This window comes from Vombatus ursinus, unplaced genomic scaffold (assembly GCF_900497805.2).
Source record: "Vombatus ursinus unplaced genomic scaffold, bare-nosed wombat genome assembly UNPS02014941.1, whole genome shotgun sequence".
In the NCBI taxonomy this organism is placed as follows: Eukaryota; Metazoa; Chordata; class Mammalia; order Diprotodontia; family Vombatidae; genus Vombatus; species Vombatus ursinus.
In genome coordinates, this window is record NW_020954719.1 from 5,277,570 (window position 1) to 5,297,918 (window position 20,349).

At 40.5% G+C, this 20,349-nt stretch overlaps 1 protein-coding gene across 1 annotated transcript in view; it reads right to left on the minus strand.

Moving 5' to 3' along the window:
* Positions 1–20,349, minus strand: part of VDR (vitamin D receptor) — a 91,834-nt gene that overhangs the window by 33,803 nt on the left and 37,682 nt on the right. The window lies entirely within an intron of this gene.

Genomic DNA, 20,349 nt, shown 5'->3' on the forward strand with positions numbered 1-20,349 from the left:
ACTGGTTTTGGAGTCAGAAAACCTGGATCCAAATCTCATCTTTGACACTTTACTACATATGTGACCTTAGAAAAGTCACTTAAATCTCTCTGGACCTCAGTTTCCCCATCAGTAAAATGAAGGGCTTGGACTAGGTGTCCTCTGAGATTCCTTTCAGATTTAAATCTATGATCCTTTGAAAATGAAGGGTTTGTGCTCAATTTGATAAGGACTAGACTGGTGATTTCCTTGTTACAGGGAACTCCCAGGTAAGGAAACTCCCTCTACTAATACAGGTTGTCATCTTTGCAACTTAGAGTCTTAAAGAGTTTCCTGGACTTGTTTAGAATCATATAGCCAGTATACGTCATAGATGAGCCTTGGACCCAGGTCCCCCTCAATTCCAGGCTGGCTTACCACCTTGCCTCTCATATTTCTTTAACAGATGTGTAAATCACTTTCTCCATGCCAGTTCTGTGAGATGGGGCCTACCAGTATTACCCTTTGCTCTAAAGGTTGAACAACTCTAAATTTAGAATCTAGCTCTAAATCTCTATGCTTACCTCCTAACTAGACTATATTTGCCACAATCTCATCCACTTCCACGGCTTTAATTTTCCTTTATTTTCTTTTCTTATCAGTAAGGTTGCTTTTAACAAGTTGCAAGCTTGTCTTAGTTTGTCCACACACAAACCAGGGTATTTAGGTAACTTCAATGTTCCCACAGTCCAGGTGCTGGGGATAACAGTGATTGCCCCAGTTCCCTGTAGTTTAAAGAATCAGATTTAGAACAGAAAGGGTTCAGAAGTCATTTGGTCCAACTCTCTCATTTCACAAATAAGGAAACTGAGGCTTTGAGAGTTTTTGACTCATTATGGTCACATAGCTAGTAGGTGTCTGAGGCTCAGAAAGTTTAAATGGCCATGATCACATAGCTAAGGTTTCCCTTACACATGGGTATTCTGGACACATGGATTGTCAGAGGCCCCAATTTCAATTCCTTTGTTACAACACCAGGAGCCTTGCCCCCACCCAGCCCAGAGTGAATCAGCTGTCACACCCTGCCCTACCCCAGTCTCAGAAATCCATGGCCATTGTCCAGCAATAACATTCCTTTGAGATTGTGAGCATTATAATTCATCTGCCATCCACTACTCCCCCTATGAGTAGCAGACTCCCACCACCTGTTACTATCCCTATCCCTGTATCACTGAATTAGCAGCTTCCTATGAGCAAACTATCCCCGAGCTCCACTGCTTAGTCTCTCATCTCTTTCTTCCTCAACCCTACACATCATTCCTTTGCATTCTCTGGCATTCCCATACCATAGTGAACAAACTTTCCTTAATTCTGAATTTTTTCTTCTCATATTCTTTCCATCTACTTGCTCTCACTGAGACTTGGCTTCCGCCAGGTGACATTGTATGCCATCCTCTCTAACAAATGCCTTCTATGCCTTCATTCACCCTTCCCCCAACCCCAACACATACAATGGTCCTGGAGGGGGAGTTTGGGATAAACCTTGCTCCCCACTGCCACTTCCAGGCCCTTTCTTCACTGCCATCACTCAATAATCTGTGCTACTTTGAATTTCATTCTATTCAAACTTTTTATCCTATACAGTTCAAAGTGGCTTGTTGTGTACCAACCCCCAAACCATTCTTCTAGGTGCTCAGCACCTAGGTCACACACTTTCTCTCCTCCCCAACCCCTGTCTTTACCAGAAAACTTTAACATTCATGCTGATGCTCTCTCAAGCTCCCTAACTTGCCAATTCTTTTGTCTCCTGAAATCCTACATTAGCCAAACACAGAGATGATCGTACCTTGGATGTCACCAATGGAAAACACCAAGTTTTCCACTTTCTTAATAAAAAATTCTGACATTCCTCTAGCTGACCATAACTTCTCATTCCATCTCTCCCTATGCTTCACCTCTAAACCAGTTCATCCTCATCTCAACCTTCAACCCCTCTCCTCTGACTCCTTTCTTCCCTTTCTGATGTTATAGTTAACCAATTCAACTTTACACTGTTTCCTACTCTCAAATTCCTCATTCCTTTGTCCTGTTCTGCTCATCACTTGCCAAACCCCAGTACTAGATTACTCTCACTATCTTACTCCTCCATTCTTACTCACAATCAGAGCTGGAGAAAGTCACAGAACCACAATGATAGGGTCTATTATAAATTCATGTTCATCAGTTTCAACTGGACCTTCCTTGCAGCATGGCATTCCTTCCTCATCCCATGTCTCACAGAAGCCCTTTCAAATCTTCTTTCTCTCCTCAAGCTTCCCGTACCTTCTTCTCCTTCTGCCCTCTCAACTGAGAAGCTCCACTCTTACCTTACTGTAAAAATTGAGGACTTTTACCATCATGAGTTCCCATTTCTTCCCTTCCCTCTATCTCAAAACCTCTTGCCATAATTCTTCAGCATTCATTATCTTTTCCCCAAAATCCACTCCTTTTCCAAACTTTCCTGTTCCTGCTAAAGACACCACCATTCTTCTCGTCTCCTAGGTTTGTAATCTCAGAATTGTCCTCCACTTTTCACTCTCCATCACTCCATATACCCAATCAGTTGTAGAATCTTGATGTCTCTACCTCTATAACAATTCTTGAATCTGACCCCTCCTTCCTACTCACCCAACCATTGCCTTATTTCAGGCCCTCATCACTTCTCATCTAGACTACTGTAATGGCCTCCTAATTGGCATCCTTGATCCAAAACTGTTTCCACTCCAATCCTTCTTCCACTGAGTTGCCAAAGTGATTTTCCTAAGTCACAGGTCTGAGCATATGACTCTGCTTCTCAGTTTCTCCAATGGCTTCCTCTTGCCCTCAGATAAAATATGAACTCCTCTGTTTAGCTTTTAAAGCCTTTCACAATCTGGCCTCCATCTATATTTCAAATCCTATTATACATTACTGCCCTTCCTGCATTCCATGATCCAGCCAAAATGGCTGTCTCTCTGTTCCTAAGGTACAACCATCTCCCGTCTCCTCTCCTTTGCATTGGCTATTCCCTATTCCTGGAATATACTCTTCCTCTTTCCCTCCTTCCTTTCCTTCTTTTCCCCCAGATTCCTTCTCTTCATCTAAGATACAGCTTAAGGTACTACCTTCTATACATAGCCTTCTCTGAATCCAGCCCCTTTATTTACTATGTAATATATTCATATATATTTTATTGCTATATTATACATATATTTATATATTGTCTATTCATATTAAATCTGAGTATATTATATTCTATAACACATTCACATGACATTAATATGGTTTATAAGTGTTTTGTTGGTTATATAATATATTCATATTTATGCAAACATTTTATTATACTATAAATGTTTACATTGCATATTTAAATTTAGTATATTCACATATATGAATATATTAGAGAATAAATAGAGTTTGGGGGGTTCAGGGGAGGCTATATGTATTGTTGTTTTTCAGTCATCTCAGTTGTGTCTGACTCTTTGTGACATGGTTACACAGGGTCACACAGCTAGTAAGTAATTGAGGCTAGATTTGAACTCAGATCTCCCTAAATCCTGTTCCATGCTCTAACCATTGTGCCACCTAGCTGCCACAGGCTACGGGTATATATGTATATGTACACACACACACACACACACACACACTTATATGTACACACAGAGTATGTGTATATGTATACACATACATACTTGTCTCTGCACCTACCACATGCTCTGGCACACAATATACACAATAAATACTCATTGGATGCTTCATTGGTATGGGACTGGTATGAACCCTTATCACTCACCACACTTCATGTACTTCCACATTTTAATCTACTCTCCCTTTCTGTTCCCTCAGCATGGTCACCTTGCTGCCTTTGAGAGGGCAGAACAGCCACCAGACTGGGAATGCTTTCTGGTCTCAGCTTTAATTTAGGGGGATATTCCAGAAAAAAAATGATTCTGGGAGGACATACATACACAACTATACACAAAGCCATACATACAGGGATAGTTACACAGATGCACACATAGGAATATAGACACATATATGGTTACACACATATATGGAGACAGACAGACACAGACATAGACAGAAAAAGAAGAATTAAGCCCAAGCCATGAGCACAGTTATCACCTACACCAAAGGAAAAAAAGGAGGGATAGCTAAGAGGCAAGAGGCTTGGGATCAGACCTTGACTTTTAACTAATAACAATAAAACAACAATAATGATCAGCATTTATATAATGCCTACTGTATGCCAGGCGCTGTATTAAGCACCTGACAAATATCTCATTTGATCCTCACAAAACCCTGAGAGGTAGGTACTATTATTATCCTCATTTGAGAAAACTGAGGTTAAATAACTTGCCCAGGTTAATACCCCTAGCAAATGTCAGAGACTGAATTTGAACTCAGTTCTTCCTGACTCAAGGCCCTGTGCTTGATCTACTATGCCATCTAGCTGCAGATAACATTTATATAGTTCTATATGCCAGGCACTGTGCTAAGTGCTTCACAATTATTATCTAATTTGATCCTCACAACAACCCTGGGACATAGGTGTTATTATTATTTCCATTTTACAAATGAGGAAACTGAGGCAAACAGAGAAGTTGGTGTTTGAGGCTGGATTTGATATCAGGTCTTTCTGACTCCAGGCCACATTCCAGTCCACTGTACCACCTAGCTGCCTTCTGATATATACATACATACACATATACATACATATACACACATACATATGTGTGTATATATACACATATATACATATATGCACACCCATATACACATGCATACATACATACACATATATACATACACACACACACACACACATATATTTAAAATAGCTGGAGGTTTAGCAAGGAAACATCCCTAAGTGGGACTTCACCATCACTGGCCCTGCACTTCTAGGAAGTTTGAGACTTCTGGGTCTGACTTCAGATCCCACTCTACCAGTCATATCTAACTATCCTTCTGGTTGGGAGATCAGCAGAGATCTATTCAGACTAGACATTGTTTCCTTTGCATCCATGTCCCGGGGCATAATTTATTATAGTCTTCACAGAAGGCTACCATCCAGAATCAGCATGGAATCCCAGAAATAGTCATGAGGCAGTTAAATGATAGAGCTCAAAAGGAAGGGTGGTCCATTGCTGTAGGAAGGAGAAGCTGCTGGTTTTGATATGCCTTGATCTCAGGACTCCTTTGAGGTCCCTTCTCACATTACCTAGGGAACCCAATAACAGATCCAGAGTTGCAGTAAGAGCCAGGTTCACAGGTCAGTATTTTGGTTTACATCCAGTCTTCATGATATCACAGCCCAACCTATCCTAAACCCTTCTGGAAGACTGTAGGACAGGCACTCTGCTTGCCTGAAGGGATACAATAAACCTTTCTACCTTAGGACTCAAGTATCCTTGCTATAATTGACCAGACAGAGGTGAGGTTGGTAGTCTTCAGGGCCTTTAACACCTGTAGGAGTGACCTTTCATATATTCTAGATCCAGGATCAGGTGGGTTTTGTCTACAACATAGTTTTGGGTTTTAGAGAAATTCCATTCCCTAGGTTAAGGCTTTCACAACTGGGATGACCTTGGAGGTAGTGGGTTCCCCATCTCACAATCTTCAAGCAAAGGCTATATAACCACTTAAGTCATGGCATAGAGGGGATTCTTACTTAGATATGAGTTAGACTGGTCTGTTCCAACTCAGAGATCTTGTTATTCTGTGAAACTGGTTTCTTGCTGTATGTTCCTCTGGGCGAGGGAACAAGAATTGATTTCCAGCCTCTCTCTCCCACTAAGAGGGACTTGGCACTTCAGTGGTCACTCCAAATGTACTGAGCCACCAGAAATCATCCATTACATCTCACCTGTTCAAAACAGAGTTCAGTTTCCATTCCCCCCCCCAAATAAGCAGATTGACCAAAGTGTTGAAAGGATGATTTCTTTTCCTACCTACTTCCATAAACTCTTTGGTATGGTCTCTAGGCTCTAAAGCAGGAGCTCTTGACCTATTTTCATGTGTATCATGGACCCCTTCGGCATTTTGGTCTAATGAAGCCTATAGACCCCTTTTTAGAATCATGTTTCTAAATGCACAAAACACATAATGAAATTTTTTTCAAAAAGAAACAAGTTGAAGGAACCTAGTTAAAGAAACCCAGCTCCAGGTATGTTTCTGTTATACCTCCAGAGCCACGGAAACTGAGGACACCAAGGAGCTTGTTATTTTCCAGAATTCAAATAGCAACTCCATAGACATTTACTAGACAAGACACTTAATCTGCTTACATTTCCTCATCTGTAAAATAGTACTTGCTTCCCAGATAGTGTGAGAATAAAATGAGATAATATTTGTAAAGTGCTTTACAAACCTTAAAGTGATATATAAATGCTGGTTGTTATTATTATTATCATCACAAAAGTACTTCTCAAGCAAAACTTCCAAGGTTCCCCAAAGTAGGGACTGACTTCTTTCTCTCATGACCAAAGACTCTAAATAGTTCTCAGTCAGGATAGATCAGGCACTCCAAAATCCTTTGATGATAGAAGTTGTTGAGTCTCTCCCCATCTCTAGGAAGAAGAGACCATCTTCTAACCCTATTATGCAAGATTTCCAAGAAGAGGAAATTCCGTGACCTTCCTTATTTTCCTTATCACCAGGAAGTTCTTTGTTTTCTGGGTTTAATTTAAATCTCCTTTGCTACAGCTTAAGTTTCTTCTTGCTCTGCACTCAGTGAAAATGGATAATAGGTAATTTCCAATTACCAATTAGACAATAGGAAAAGGATGTCTGATGAGGAAAGGTGCAGAAGGGAGAAAGCTGGGACAATAAAGACCAAATCTCCAGCTGACATATTCTTCTCATTTAATAGGCTGAGTGATATATGTACCTTCCTGCATATTTCAGAAGTTTTTTCTTTTCTTTTAATTTTATAAATAAGATAGTGACTGATTGTCTCCCCTGAAGACAGAACTGGAGAAAATGAACTGAAATTGAAGCTAGAGACTGAGCTTATATGGCAGGAAGAATGTTAACTCTTGGGGACATGAGAAACTCCAATGAGCTTGCTATATGATATAAAGAACACTGAACTGAAAGTCAGGAAACCTCAGTTCTAATAGCACCTCCTCACTAACTAATTACATGACCTTGGACAAGTCATTTAGTTTCAATTTCCTCATCTGTCAAATGAAAGGTTTGGATGAAATGTTATCTAAGATCCTTTCTAGCTCTAATAATTCTATGATCTCTTCCCCAGAGGCCAAAATGAGATCCTTATCTAACTAGGCTAAGGGAAAAGTTGTCTTTTTTTTCCCTGAAGGCAAAGAAAGTGATGGGATGATCTTACTAATACACTGTATAGCCCTGTATTTGACACTGACAATAAATTTTGCAATGATGAGCCCAGGGTGTTTCTCATCAGAAAATGAGAGGAGACTCTGCTGAAAAGCCTAGCCTGTGTACAGTGATTGAAGGGTCTGTTTTGCTAAGCAGGAGAAGAGGGAGAATAGGAAGATACAACAATTTTGGGAGTGGATGGGTGGAGGAAGAAGGTGCATCATAGCCTGGGCAATATTCTAGCCTACATGGCTAAGGGAGCAGGTAATGAGACAGGATGGAGAGGTGGTCTGAAAAAAAATCACACAATCAAAGCCACTTCTGCCCACAGTGCAGGACTTCCAGATGCTAGGGAAAAACAAAACAAAACAAAACAAAGTAAAACAAAAACAACAACTATATTTAGGGTCCAGCCAATGGTAGTGAGCAGGGAAAGTCACTCTAGCAGCCCTGAGCTTAAATTCTTCCTTCCTTTCAACTACACTTCATCTAGTTCTGAGTTTCCAATCAGTCCTTATCATCCCCAAGATGACTCCCAAAAGTGTGGCTCCCACTACCTCAGGGCCACCAGTCTACCCATCTTGAATTCCTTGCCCATGCCCATTCCATGTCCGCCCAACTTTCCTACTTAACAAATATTAAAGGTCTGTGAGCCAGTCTGGTTTGAAGAAAGCATAGCTTTCAGTTTCCATAAGAAACTGTTTTCTCTTCTGCCCACTCAGATCTGGGACCCTGTAATTCTCTGCAATTATAAACCCAGCTGGGAAGTAGCTGGATGGGGGTGGAGGGCAGTCCTAGGCTAAATATAAATGGAGTTTCTAGAAAGCCAGGGGTGAGGGAGGACATTGCCTGCTTCTCCTGCCAAAGACCTACTGACCAAAACATGAAACTGAGACATGAAGATCCAATAGGTTGCTGTGGGTCAGGACTTAAGGGAATATGTTGGTAGCCTTAGGGGCCTTAACATCTGTATAAGTGATCTTTTGTAGCATAAATATACCCCATATATTTTAGATCTAGGATCAAATATTCATCATGTGGGCTTTGTCGACAATGCAGTTTTAGGTTTTAGAGAAATTCCAGTACTTAGTTTGGAGCATATTATAGCATATTCCATTATCTGATTCCCGCATCTGAAAGACTTAGTTTATCTGATTGCTATCTGAGGTTAAACAGGCTTGTGAGTGGAGGTAGCATGGGATTCCAGGGGAAATAGAATATCTCTTTAAGCAGACTTTGTGTCCTGAGGGCAGGGATGTTATTGTCCAGATACATGGTGATGCTAATGTCCAAATCTACACTCAATCTCCCAGAAGTAGGGCACTACCCACAATCAGTTGAAATTCAGACATCTACTGCTGGGGACAATTCAGAAACGGCTTTGTTAACCTGCTCTCGCTTTTAGTCATTTGCCAACAATTAACTTATTGATTCCTATCCTAGCTACTTCCTTGGCATTTCATACCTATGGCCTTCCTTGACTGCTTTGAGAAGTCTTTCGTAAAATGAGGATAAACTCAGTAGCTTCTGAGGTCCCTTTTAGCTCTAAAGCTATGATCCTGTGACATTTCTCTCTCTCTTCTTAACCAAGGGTTCTTCCCTGGGGTTAAGGTCAGAGCAGCAGATATAGCACTGGGCCCTGAATTCAAATCTAGTCTCAGACACTTATTAGATGTGTGACCCTGGCCAAATCACTTAACCTCTATTTGCCTGTTTCCTCAACTGTAAAATGGGGATAATAATAATACCTATCTCCCAGGGTTGTTGTGAGGATCGAATGAGATAAAAAGTACTTAGCACAGTGCCTGGCACATAGAAGGCACTAGATAAATGCTTATTCTCTTCTCCCTTTCCTGGAGTCAATGGATAGATTTTGGGGGATCAAGAGGGGTTCCAGGAACTTGGATGGGGAAAAATTATTTCTTTATTTTAACTAACCTCTAATTGGAATTTATCATTTATTATAGTTATTTACAAAACATTATCCTAAGAAGGGGTCAATGGGCTCAACCAGACTGTCATAAGGGTCCATCATACCACACACACACACACACACACACACAAACATTAAGAAGCCCTGTCCTAAGCACAGGTGCATAATTCTCCTACCAGGAGAACTAAGATGTTGGCATCATAAGATTATTACAAGGCTTTCATTTTACAGATGGGGAAACTGAGGTTCAGCAAGACAAACAACTTCTCCAAGGTCACACATATAATAAATGTTAAAGGCAAGGTGGAAATGTATCTTTGTATATTTGTATTGCAGTTATGAAAATTATTCTTGATTCACACGCTTAGGTTCTAAAGGAATCATTAAATGAACAACAAATGACCTCTTTCCTTTTTCTCCTTTCAGTTATTTTTGAGGTCTTCACTATTGATACCTTCAACATTCCCCCATTTTGGTGCCTCGTGTGGACTTCCTTGTTTGCCTTTACCATGAAGCTTCTAATCTTCACTAGCAGCTCATCCACAAAAACTGACTTCTCTGCTCCTGCACTCATGGTTGTCGAACAATTATGGAGGAACACTAATCACCGAGCTGACTTCTGCCACTCCTACTTCGTCTCCTTCAACTCTGACCAAGAGTCAGTATGTCCTTGGCTCCTCTCCAGCCTGATTTCTTCCTCCCCGATCTTCCCCCTCCTACCCAACCCCTACTCCACAAAACCCATAATTACTAAGGTCACTGGGGACTTCTTTACTGACAAGACCAAGACATTTCTCTATCTGATTGCTCTTAACATTTGCATAGCTTTCAATACTCTCACTACTGACTTTAAAATTTTTTTAAATTCTGTTTTTAATTTATGGAATAAAACAAGCATTTCCATAACATAGTTCAATACCATTGACTCTTCAATACCATTTCAATCTTTCCTTCCAGGGCTTATGCATGACAGGACATACCTCATGACAACTTCCTATTTATTGTAAGTCTCCATCCTCAACCCTCTACTTTCTTCCTTTACAGCTAGCCCCTGAGCAATGCCATCCAACAGCCACAGATTCATCTGTCATTCACTATGCAGAGGACCCAGAAATCTAGTTTGTTTCTAGCCTGAACAGAACCCTCAGTTCAGTTCCATATAAATTCACCGACTACATGATATTCTGGTCCCGGATATCAAACAAAGCAAAGCAGAGATAGCTCTGCTTATTGTCCTTCCTAGAGCTTGGACTGGGCTGAACTTGTTTATTGGGGTAATGGGTAAGCAACTCCATAATTTCTTTAAATGTCTGTTATGGGCAGATACTTGGTTTTCCATTGAGTCCATGAAGGAAGGGAGCAAGAAAAGAAAATGGTATGCCCAGGGAAAACAGGATGGAGCCAATTGTGGAACTTCTGATTTAAACACAAACACACACACACACACACACACACACACACACACACACGATGACGTGATATTGGAAACTGAAATGTCCTAGCATCAAGCTCCAGACCAGACTGATGATCATTGTGAATTGGCTGTGTCTGCCATGGATGTAAGAAATATTTTGGGCTCATTTTCTTTTAAGTCACTTAAAAGCTCCATTCAACATACACAGCCATATAGAATTATCATCTACCAGGACCTGGGCAGTAGCTTTTCTCATAGGATATACCCTTCTCTCTACTGTCAAAGACCCCACCTTGTGTAGGCCCTTATTGCAACAGCCTCATGGTTGGTCTCCTTGCCCCAAGTTTCTCTCCACTCCAATCTATCCTCCTTTCAACTGTCAAAGTGATCTTGCTAATGCGCAAGACTACCACATCACACACCCATCTCCCTTCATTCCAACATACCTTCCCCACTCCTCCCCCTCAATAAACTCCAATGGCTCCATATTGCCTCCAGGATCAAATATAAAAGGTTCTGTTTGGCATTTAAAGCCCTTCCCAACCGAGCTCCTTCCTATCTTTCCAGACTTCTGACACTTTACTTCTTCTCACATTCTCCATGATTCAGTGACCCTGGCTTCCTTAATATGTTTGGGGGGAATGACCTGACCATTTAAGTCCATTTGAAAGTGGGCTTCAGAAACCCTATAGATGGAGCATAACACTCCATCTCCCAAAATTGTTCTTTTTCGTTGGCTATCCCCCATGCCTGGAATTTTCTCCTGCCTCTGAGCTTTCTTGGCCTCCTTCAAGAGTCAACTCAAATAGTACCTTCTGTAAGAGATTAATTATTCTTAGTTGCCCATTGCCTTCCCTCTGAAATTACCTCCCATTTACACTGCATATGTCTTACATACACATAATTTTTTGCATGTTGTCTCCCTATAAAAGGAGGGCAGGGAGCCCATTTTGACCTTTCTTGTATCCCTAGCACTTAGCACAGTGCTTGGCATTTAGTAAGTGCTTAATAAATGTTGATTGACAGAATGATCCTATGATCGCAGTCTCTAGGTATCAACCATGAGTTTCCATGCGGCAGTGCTGTTTCCTTAAAGGGTAGGCTCCCAATATTTCCAAGATTCCATCAGCAGTTTCCCTAAGGGTCCTGTTCCCCTGAGCTTGATCCTCATATCCCAGAACCAAACCCTATGGCAGCAAGGAAAACAAAAGTTGTTCTGGGGAAGTCACCTGACCAGTTGAGTCAGGTTGGAAATGGGCTTCAAGGACCCTGTAGATGATAGTTTGGGAGAGTAGATGGAAATATTTCTTGGTCAGTTCCATGCACTTCAACATAGATTCCTTGTTTAGGGCTTCCTTGGAGCCAGCTGCTATATAAAATTTGAAATTGCAATCATGCTTTAGAACTTTTCAGAGCACTTTCAGAGATATGTTCTCATTTAACCTTCACAACCCTGTTAGGTAAGTAGAGCAGGCATCATTGTCTCTATTTGCTAAAAGAGGAAATTGAGGCTTAGAGAGATTAAGTGACTTGATGGTGATACATCTACTTAATAGCAGAGGTAGTACTAGAACCGTAGTCTCTATAATAGAAGGTGGAACCTTACACACTAGAATCCTATCCTGTCAGAGTTCAAGAGGCAACAACTCTACCACCAAGCCCTGGCAGGAAAGGGCCTAGGTGCCGCCCAGGAAACCTGACCCATGCTTCAACAAAGCCTGTGTTCCAGGAAGTAAAGTCTACCAGGTGGGAGGAATGATAGATGCAGCAATCTGGAGCTGCTAGTGTTGCTGGTCTGGTTCCCCAAGCTGGGGAGCACCCTAATGGGAAAAGAAGGAGACCTGCGCCAGGCCAAACAGACAATTAACTCCCACAGAAACCCTGCTGCCTGGCAATTGCTCAAGGGAATGAAACTCTGTGCTTACTGGTTTCTGAAGCAGAGGCTAGGGTGAGTCAGACTCCCGCATTTCTAGAGAACTCAGGAGAATCCCAAGAATGGGAGGAAGTCTCACATAAAGCCCAACGGGCAATTGAGTCTGACTCACTCCGTTGTCGGGGCCAAAACAATGCCAACTGAAGCCCTTCGATTCAGAGTGGTACCAATAGGATATAAGCATCTCATCTCTGGAATTTACTTATCTTTTTCTTAATATCAAAATTCCTGGCGCTGATTTTGCCTATCATGAGTTCTGATTATTGTATTAGCTCCTTTTGGACCTCTACTTGAAGCTTTTATGGGAGAAGGTTGTGGAAGGAGGGCAGGAGAAGGGGAAATGACTTTAGACAAATAGGAAGGAAAAGAAAATTGTGTAGGTGACTTAGAGGGATTTGGACTAATGAAATATGTCAGAGAAGGAATTTGGGGAGGAGAAATTTAGAGAAATTGAACAAAATTTCATGGAGAACAATCTCCAGGCCAAAATATTGGACCAGATTCTACTTCCTGGGGGGGGTGGAGCCAAGATGGCAGAGTAAAAGCAGTGACTTGCTTGAGCTCTCCCCCAAACCCCTCCATATACCTGCAAAAAAAATGACTCTAAACAAATTCTAAAGCAGCAGAACCTACAAAAAGACAGAGTGAAACAAATTTCCAGCCCATGATAATCTGGATGGTATATCACACCGAGTGGCGAGAGGAGCTCAGTTCGGCGTGGGCACGCAGGCCATAGCGAACCTGGAGCAGGCCTCAGAGGACTGAATCACGGGCAGCTATGGCGGTTTCCAGACTTCTCAACCCATGAATGCCAAAGATAACTTGGACGGTCAGTGGGAAAAGTCTATGACTGCGGTGAGAATTAGGAGCTAGGTCTCAGTCACCCCTGGGGCAATGGCAGCCTCCTGAGCTTCTGGCCCACAGACTGAGGGGGAATCGAGTGCCTGATCAGAGGGGGATTGCAGGGATCTCTTTGCCAGTGCTGAGGCAGGAATCTCTTGCTTTGCCTGTGCTTGGATCTGGGTCACAGTTCTGAGGGGTGGTCCTGGGGCAAGGAGGAGTGCTGGTGTGGTAGAGCTTGTTGTGGCGGTGGAGAGGAAACACCTTGCTCCTTATCACAGCACCTTGGAAGAACTGAAAATTTTCAGGTCCCTAGAAGTATCTCTGAAAACAGCTGTACAAACCCCTGAAACTTGGGACAGTACATTCTCCACATTGGAAGCAGACACTTACCTTAACAAAGAGTTTAGAACTCAAGAAATTGGCTGGGATCATGAGTAAGCAGCACAAAAAGAGTCAGATTATATTATCTTACTTTGGTGACAAAGAAGATCAAAACATACAACCAAAAGAAGACAACGATCAAAGCTCCTACATCCAAAGCTTCCAAGAAAAATGTGAATCAGTCCCAGGCCTTAGAAGAACTCGAAAGGGATTTTGAGAAGCAAGTAAGAGAAGTAGAGGAAAAACTGGGAAGAGAAATGAGAGTGATGCAAGAAAATCATGAAAAACAAGTCAACAGCTTGCTAAAGGAGACCCAAAAAAACACTGAAGAAAATAACACCTTAAAAAATAGCCTAACCCAAATGGCAAAAGAGGTCCAAAAAAGCCAATGAGGAGAATGCCCTAAAAAGCAACTGGCCAGATGGAAAAAGAAGTAGAAAAGATTACTGAAGAAAATACTTCCTTAAAAATTAGAGTAGAGCAATTGGAAGCTAGTGACTTTATGAGAAATTAAGACACTGTAAAACAAACCCAAAAGAATGAAAAATTAGAAAACAATGTGAAATATCTCATTGGAAAAACAACTGACCTGGAAAATAGATCCATGAGAGAAAATTTAAAAATTATTGAACTATCAGATTCCACTTCCTGGTTGAAAGAGAAAGTAGGATTAAGAATAATTAAGGATTTAAGAAGATTAAGAGAGATTATGGAGCAGAACCTGCATAGGATAGCTCAAGAAAGAAAAGGAAAAGGTAGCTGGCAAGGCCAGGCAAGGTAAATAAGAAAAGGTAAGTGGAACAATTGGAGGGTAAAGCAAATTGGTGGGTGGGGCAAATTGGTGAAACAGCAGAAGATGGGTGCAAGGTTGAAAGGGAGTGAGTGTGATGATGTGGCTGAGACTAAGGGAAGGAAGTTGAGTGGGATTGTCAAGTTATTAAGAGGTGAAAGTTTTAACCAGGTGCTTAGGGTTGAGATGCAAACATCCACAGTCAGTTAAAAAAAAACCACAATGAAAATCTCAATCATTAGGGAGAACAGGGAAAATTATACAGTGTGTGATATTTCTATTTTCCCATAGCTAAGTGACTATTAACTGTCTTCAAAGTGTAAACTTATCTCCCTCCTGGAAGAGTAATGGAAGGGATTCGAGTAAATTTCTCCTCATTCCAGGTTGTTAGGGATAAGGAAATATTCCTAAAGTATACAGAAGAAGATGGAGGATTAGAGGTAATCCAGATGAACTCTCTCAACACTCCTCTCCAAACAATTTTAAAATAATGCCTCAAATCAAATTTTGGAGTGGCAGAGCCAACAAAAGGTCAGAGTAAGACATTTCTGACCAAAGAAAACTTAGGAAATCAGCAGGAAAAGTTTGTGACACCAGGGTGGAAACCTGTCCAGAGCCCATGGCAGCAGCTTTGGCAGCTTTTAGCCCAGAGACAGTAAAGAGGTCAGACAATTGGTCAGAAAAAGATTATAGGGAACCCTTTGCTAGCACTGATTGGCAACTCTATGGCCCATATGCAGTTCTGGATTACAGTTCCAGGGCTGAGAGGAGCAATGGGGGTTGTTCACAAGGGAGCAGGGGTCCTGGTTGCAGTTCTAAGGCAAAGAGAACTAGAGCTTATGGTTTCAGGGAACCAGGGGCCCTTCCTGGGTAAATACCAGAATACAGAGCAGGAGAGCAGTGACCTACCTCTCCCAGGATCACATCACCTTGGAAGCACAAAAAACTGTAAACCCTCATAACTAGCTTTGAAAACAGCAGCACAAAAAAGCCTGAAGCTTAGCACAGTGCCTCCCTACCCTGAGGTGAGCAGAACCCAACTTTAACATAAAGTTCAAAGTCAAGAAATAGACTGGAGGAATAAGCAAACAACAACCCCCAAAAAATGACCATAAAAGGCTAGTATGGTGGCAAGGAAGACCAAGATATGAACTCAGAAGAAGATAATAATGTGAAAACAGCTACAAACAAAAGCCTCAAAGAAAAATAGTAATTGGACCCATGCCCAACAAGAATTCTTGGAAGAGTTAAAGAAAGAGATAATATGGTGGAGGAAAATTTAGGGAAAGAAATGAGAGTGGTGCAAGAAAATTATGAAAAAAAAAAAGAGTCAACAGCTTGGTAAAAGAGACACAACTACTCACTGAGGAAAAGAACTCTTTTAAAAGCCAAACAGGCCAAATGGAAAAGGAGGTACAAAAATTCACTGAAGAAAAGAGCTCCTTAAAAGACAGAATTGCTTACTAGCTGTGTGACCCTGGGCAAGTTACTTAACCCTGATTGCCTCACAAAAACAAAACAAATAAAACAAAACAGAATTGGACAAAAAAAAGAGGTATAAAATCTCACTGAAGAAAATAATTCCTTAAAAATTAGAGTTGGGCAAGTGGAAGCTAATGAATTTATGAGACATCAAGAAACAATAAAAGAAAGTCAAAATAATGAAAAAATAGAAGAAAATGTGAAACATCTTGTTGGAAAAGCAATTGACCTGGAAAATAAATCCAGGAGAGATAATTTAAGAATTATCAGACTATCTGAAAGCCATGGTCAAAGGAAGAGCCTAGACATCATATTTCAAGAAATTATCAAGGAAAACTGCCCCAATATCTTAGATCCTGAGGGTAAATAGAAAGAATCCACCAATTGCCTCTTGAAAGAGATCCTAAAATTAAATCTCCCAGGAATATGATAGCCAAATTTCAGAGCTCCCAGGTCAAAGAGAAAATCCTTTAAACATCCAGAAAGGAATAATTCAAACATTGTGGAGCTATAGTCAAGATCATACAAAATTTACAGAGGGTTTGGAATATGATATTCTGGAAGGCAAGGGAGCTAGGATTACAACCAAGAGTAACCTACCCAGCAAAACTAAGTACAATTCTTCAGGGGGAAAATGGATATTTAATGAAATACAGGACTTTCAAGCATTCCTAATTAAAAGACCAGAGCTGAATAGGAAATCTGACATTCAAACACAATACTCAAGCATAAAAAGATAAATGTGAAAGAGTCGGTATAAGAGTCTCAATAAAGGTAAACTGTTTACATTCCTAAATAAATAAATATACAGAAATAAGACCTCAAAGGAGAAAAAGGGAACTAATGTTGAGAAGGGAATATTTGACCCTTGTTGGAGGTTGAAGAATAGGGGAGGGGTTTTGCATAGAGAAGAAGGGAAAGAAAAATGACACCTATAACAATTGGACCTTTAGAAACACACAAAAGACTTGAGGTTCTTCCTAAAGAGGAAGGATCTGGATCCTTTGAAGAGGGAAGGAGAACAAGCATTTATTATTTCATTTGATTTTCACAACAACCCTGTGAGGGAGGTGCTATTATCCACATTTTACAGTTAAGGAAACTGAAGCAAACTTGCCCAGGGTCATATAGTGTGTAAGGCCAGATTTGAACTCAGATCTTTCTGACTCCAGGTCCAGCACTATATCCACTGTGGCACCTAGCTGAGGAGGATAAAGTTGTGTGTCCTTCAAAGAATCATATAGTTGAGCCACCAGAGGTATCAGATGAGAATCCATCCAGTAAGGGTCAGGGAAAGAAAAGAAGAGGAGTAGTAGTTAATGATTCTCTGCTCAGGGATAGTGAGGCAGCTATTTGTTGACCTGATAACAATAACAAAGTTGTCAGCTGTCTTCTTGGGGCACGTAAGCAATATATAACAGAGAATGATCAAGACATCAAAATGGATGGCAATTACCCACTTTTGTTGATTCACTCATGTGCAAAGGATACTGTCATGAATAACCTAAAAAGTACTGTCAATGATTATGAAGTATTAGACAAGAAACTGAAGACTCCTAGTGTGGCATTTTCCTCATTGTTACTCACTGAAGAAGGCAAGGCAATGCAGAAAAGATAAATTAATTTAGGAAGAGAACAGCTAACTAAGAAAATAGTGTCTAAAAATTGTGGTTAGACTTCTGCTTAAAATGTAAGTATGATAGATCCCAGGGTAAAGATGGACTACACCTAAACAAAGTCTGGTAAGAATGAATTTGCCAAGTATCTCATACAGCTAATAAAAATACTTAAACTAAAAAGCATAGGGGATTGTCTGTGTAAATTCCCCAAGCTACGTATCATAGAAAGTAGCTTCAAAGAAAAGAGTACACCCAGAAGTTCACAGGAGACAAAATACCAGAAAGGAGCCAGTGCTTAAAATCCATGGCCTCAAATGGGTCTATACATAAATGCCCAAAGTTTAGACAACAAATATGAGGAAAGAGAAGTCCTAACAAAAGGAGGCAAATTTGGTTTTACAGGTATCACTTAGATATAGTGAGATGAAACCCATGACTGGACTATGGCTCTGGATGGGTTTACTTCACCTTCTTTTCAGAGAAACAAGCTAAGTTAAAGGGGGTGGAATCAGGAGAGTGAGTGGGTAAGGGCAGCAACATATTTTAATAAGGTATACTCAAGTGAGGCAATCCAAGAACCGGAGTAATGAAGGAGAGTACTTGGGTAGAAGTCAAAGAAGTGATTTATAGACCACCTGAACAGAGAGAAAATAGATGAGGAGCTTGATTAACACCACAAGTCCAGCTCAGAGGCAGAAAAAGCAACTTAAATTATCCTGATATCTGCGAGGGCTCCATCTTTCTATGCCAAAAGAAGAGGTGCCAACAACTTCTTGATTTTCCAGAGTGATAATTTCATCCTTCAGAAGACAGAGGAACAAACAAGGGTAATTCTGTTCTGGATCTGATTCTTACTAAAAGTGAGAAACTCCCTTTGTTGGGGTGGAAATAATGGGAACCCTAGGAGAAGTTACTATTCACTTCCAGGGTTTTGAGAGAAAGGAGAAAATCCAGGCACAGTGTGACATGTAATCTAGATTTGAGGAAAAGAGATTTCAAATGGTTCAGAGGAAAGATAGTTAGTATGCTATGGACTAAAATGATTCAGGGGAAGTCAGCCCAAGAGGGATGGGACATGCTTAAAAATAAAATTCTGAAGACAAAGAGGAACAATTCCAATGAGGAGAAATAAAAGGGATTTGTCTGAAGGGATTTGATATGGATATGTAGGAAACTCAATAATCAACATAGGTTTTAAAAAGAAATGTACCAAAAGATGGAAGCAAGACCAGTTAACAGATAATAATGATGGTCCTGAAAAATAATGTCTGGGCACTGAAGCCCAGAATGAGCAGAGGCAGGCAAGGGAAGTTAAGGACAAAAGAAAAAATTAAAATAAAAAATACACAGATCAATTGATTGATTGATAGATAGGTAGATATACACAGCTGTTTTGGGAGAAAAAAAGGAGGAGGAAAAAAGAATATTGAAGAAAGGACAGGACCTTTGCTTGGGGGGAGTGGTGGAAGTGGGGCAATGATAAATGACAACAGAGAAAAGCAGAGCTGCTTAATTTTTATTTTGCTCCTGTTTTCTCTTCCAAGGTTAATGATCTTTGTACTGGAAATGATAGAACAAAAAAAAAAAGACCATCAAGGAATCTATAGGAAGATATGCAAATAAATAGCAGTTAATTGCCTTCAATGAATTTAGTCACTTGGCCCAAATGAACTATACACTCAGATGATAATGATGAAGAGAAGGAAAGTTAACATTTATATGGTGGTCTAAAGTTTTCAAAGAGCTTCACATATGTTCTTTCATTTTAGTTTCATAATCTTGTCCCCCGTTTTATAGATGACGAAGCTGATGCTGAGAGAGATTTAAGCAACTTGCTCGGTAACACAGCCAGTAAGTGCTGAGGCAGGATTTGAATTCAGGTCTTCCTGATTCCAAGTCTAGTGCTCTATCTGCTGAGTCACCTACCTGTTCCTGAAAGATGCACAAAAACAAAACAAAACAAAACAAACAAACAAAAAACCCTGGCAGATGGGACTTGTTGAGCTTCTGTCAGTGATAGCTGAAAGATCATAGAAAATAAAAAGAGGTACCACAAGATTGGAGAAGGGCAGTGGTGTCTTGGAGGATGAGAACAGAGCCCACAAACAGAACAGAATCAGTTAGCTTGACTTCAATTTCTGGTTGGTAAATACATAGAAAGGGAATTAGTGAGTAAGAAGAATCATCATGGCCTCGTCAAGAATCAAGAATCTGTCTTGTATTGTAATCAGACTAATCTCACTTCCTTTTTTGGGGCAGGATTACTAAACTAGTAGATGGGGGGAAATGCTATGGGTATAGTTTATTTAGACCATTTAGCAATGCTCTTGATAAAGTATCCCATATTTTGTGAAGAAGACGGAGAGGAGATGGGGATGACAATGCAATTAAATAAATTCAGTACTGGTTGGATTGTTGGACCCAAAGAGTGGTCATTATTGGTTCAATGTGAATGTGGCGAGAAGTTTCCAAAGAAGTACTGTAAAGAATTGTATCCAAAAAAAAAGGAACTGTACCCTATGATACTTAGCTTTTTAAAATAAGTTGCTTGGATAAAAGCATCATGGCATAGTCCTCAATTGTGCAAATGACAAAAATCTAGGATGCATAGCTAACTCACAGGATACAAAAAAGTCAAGA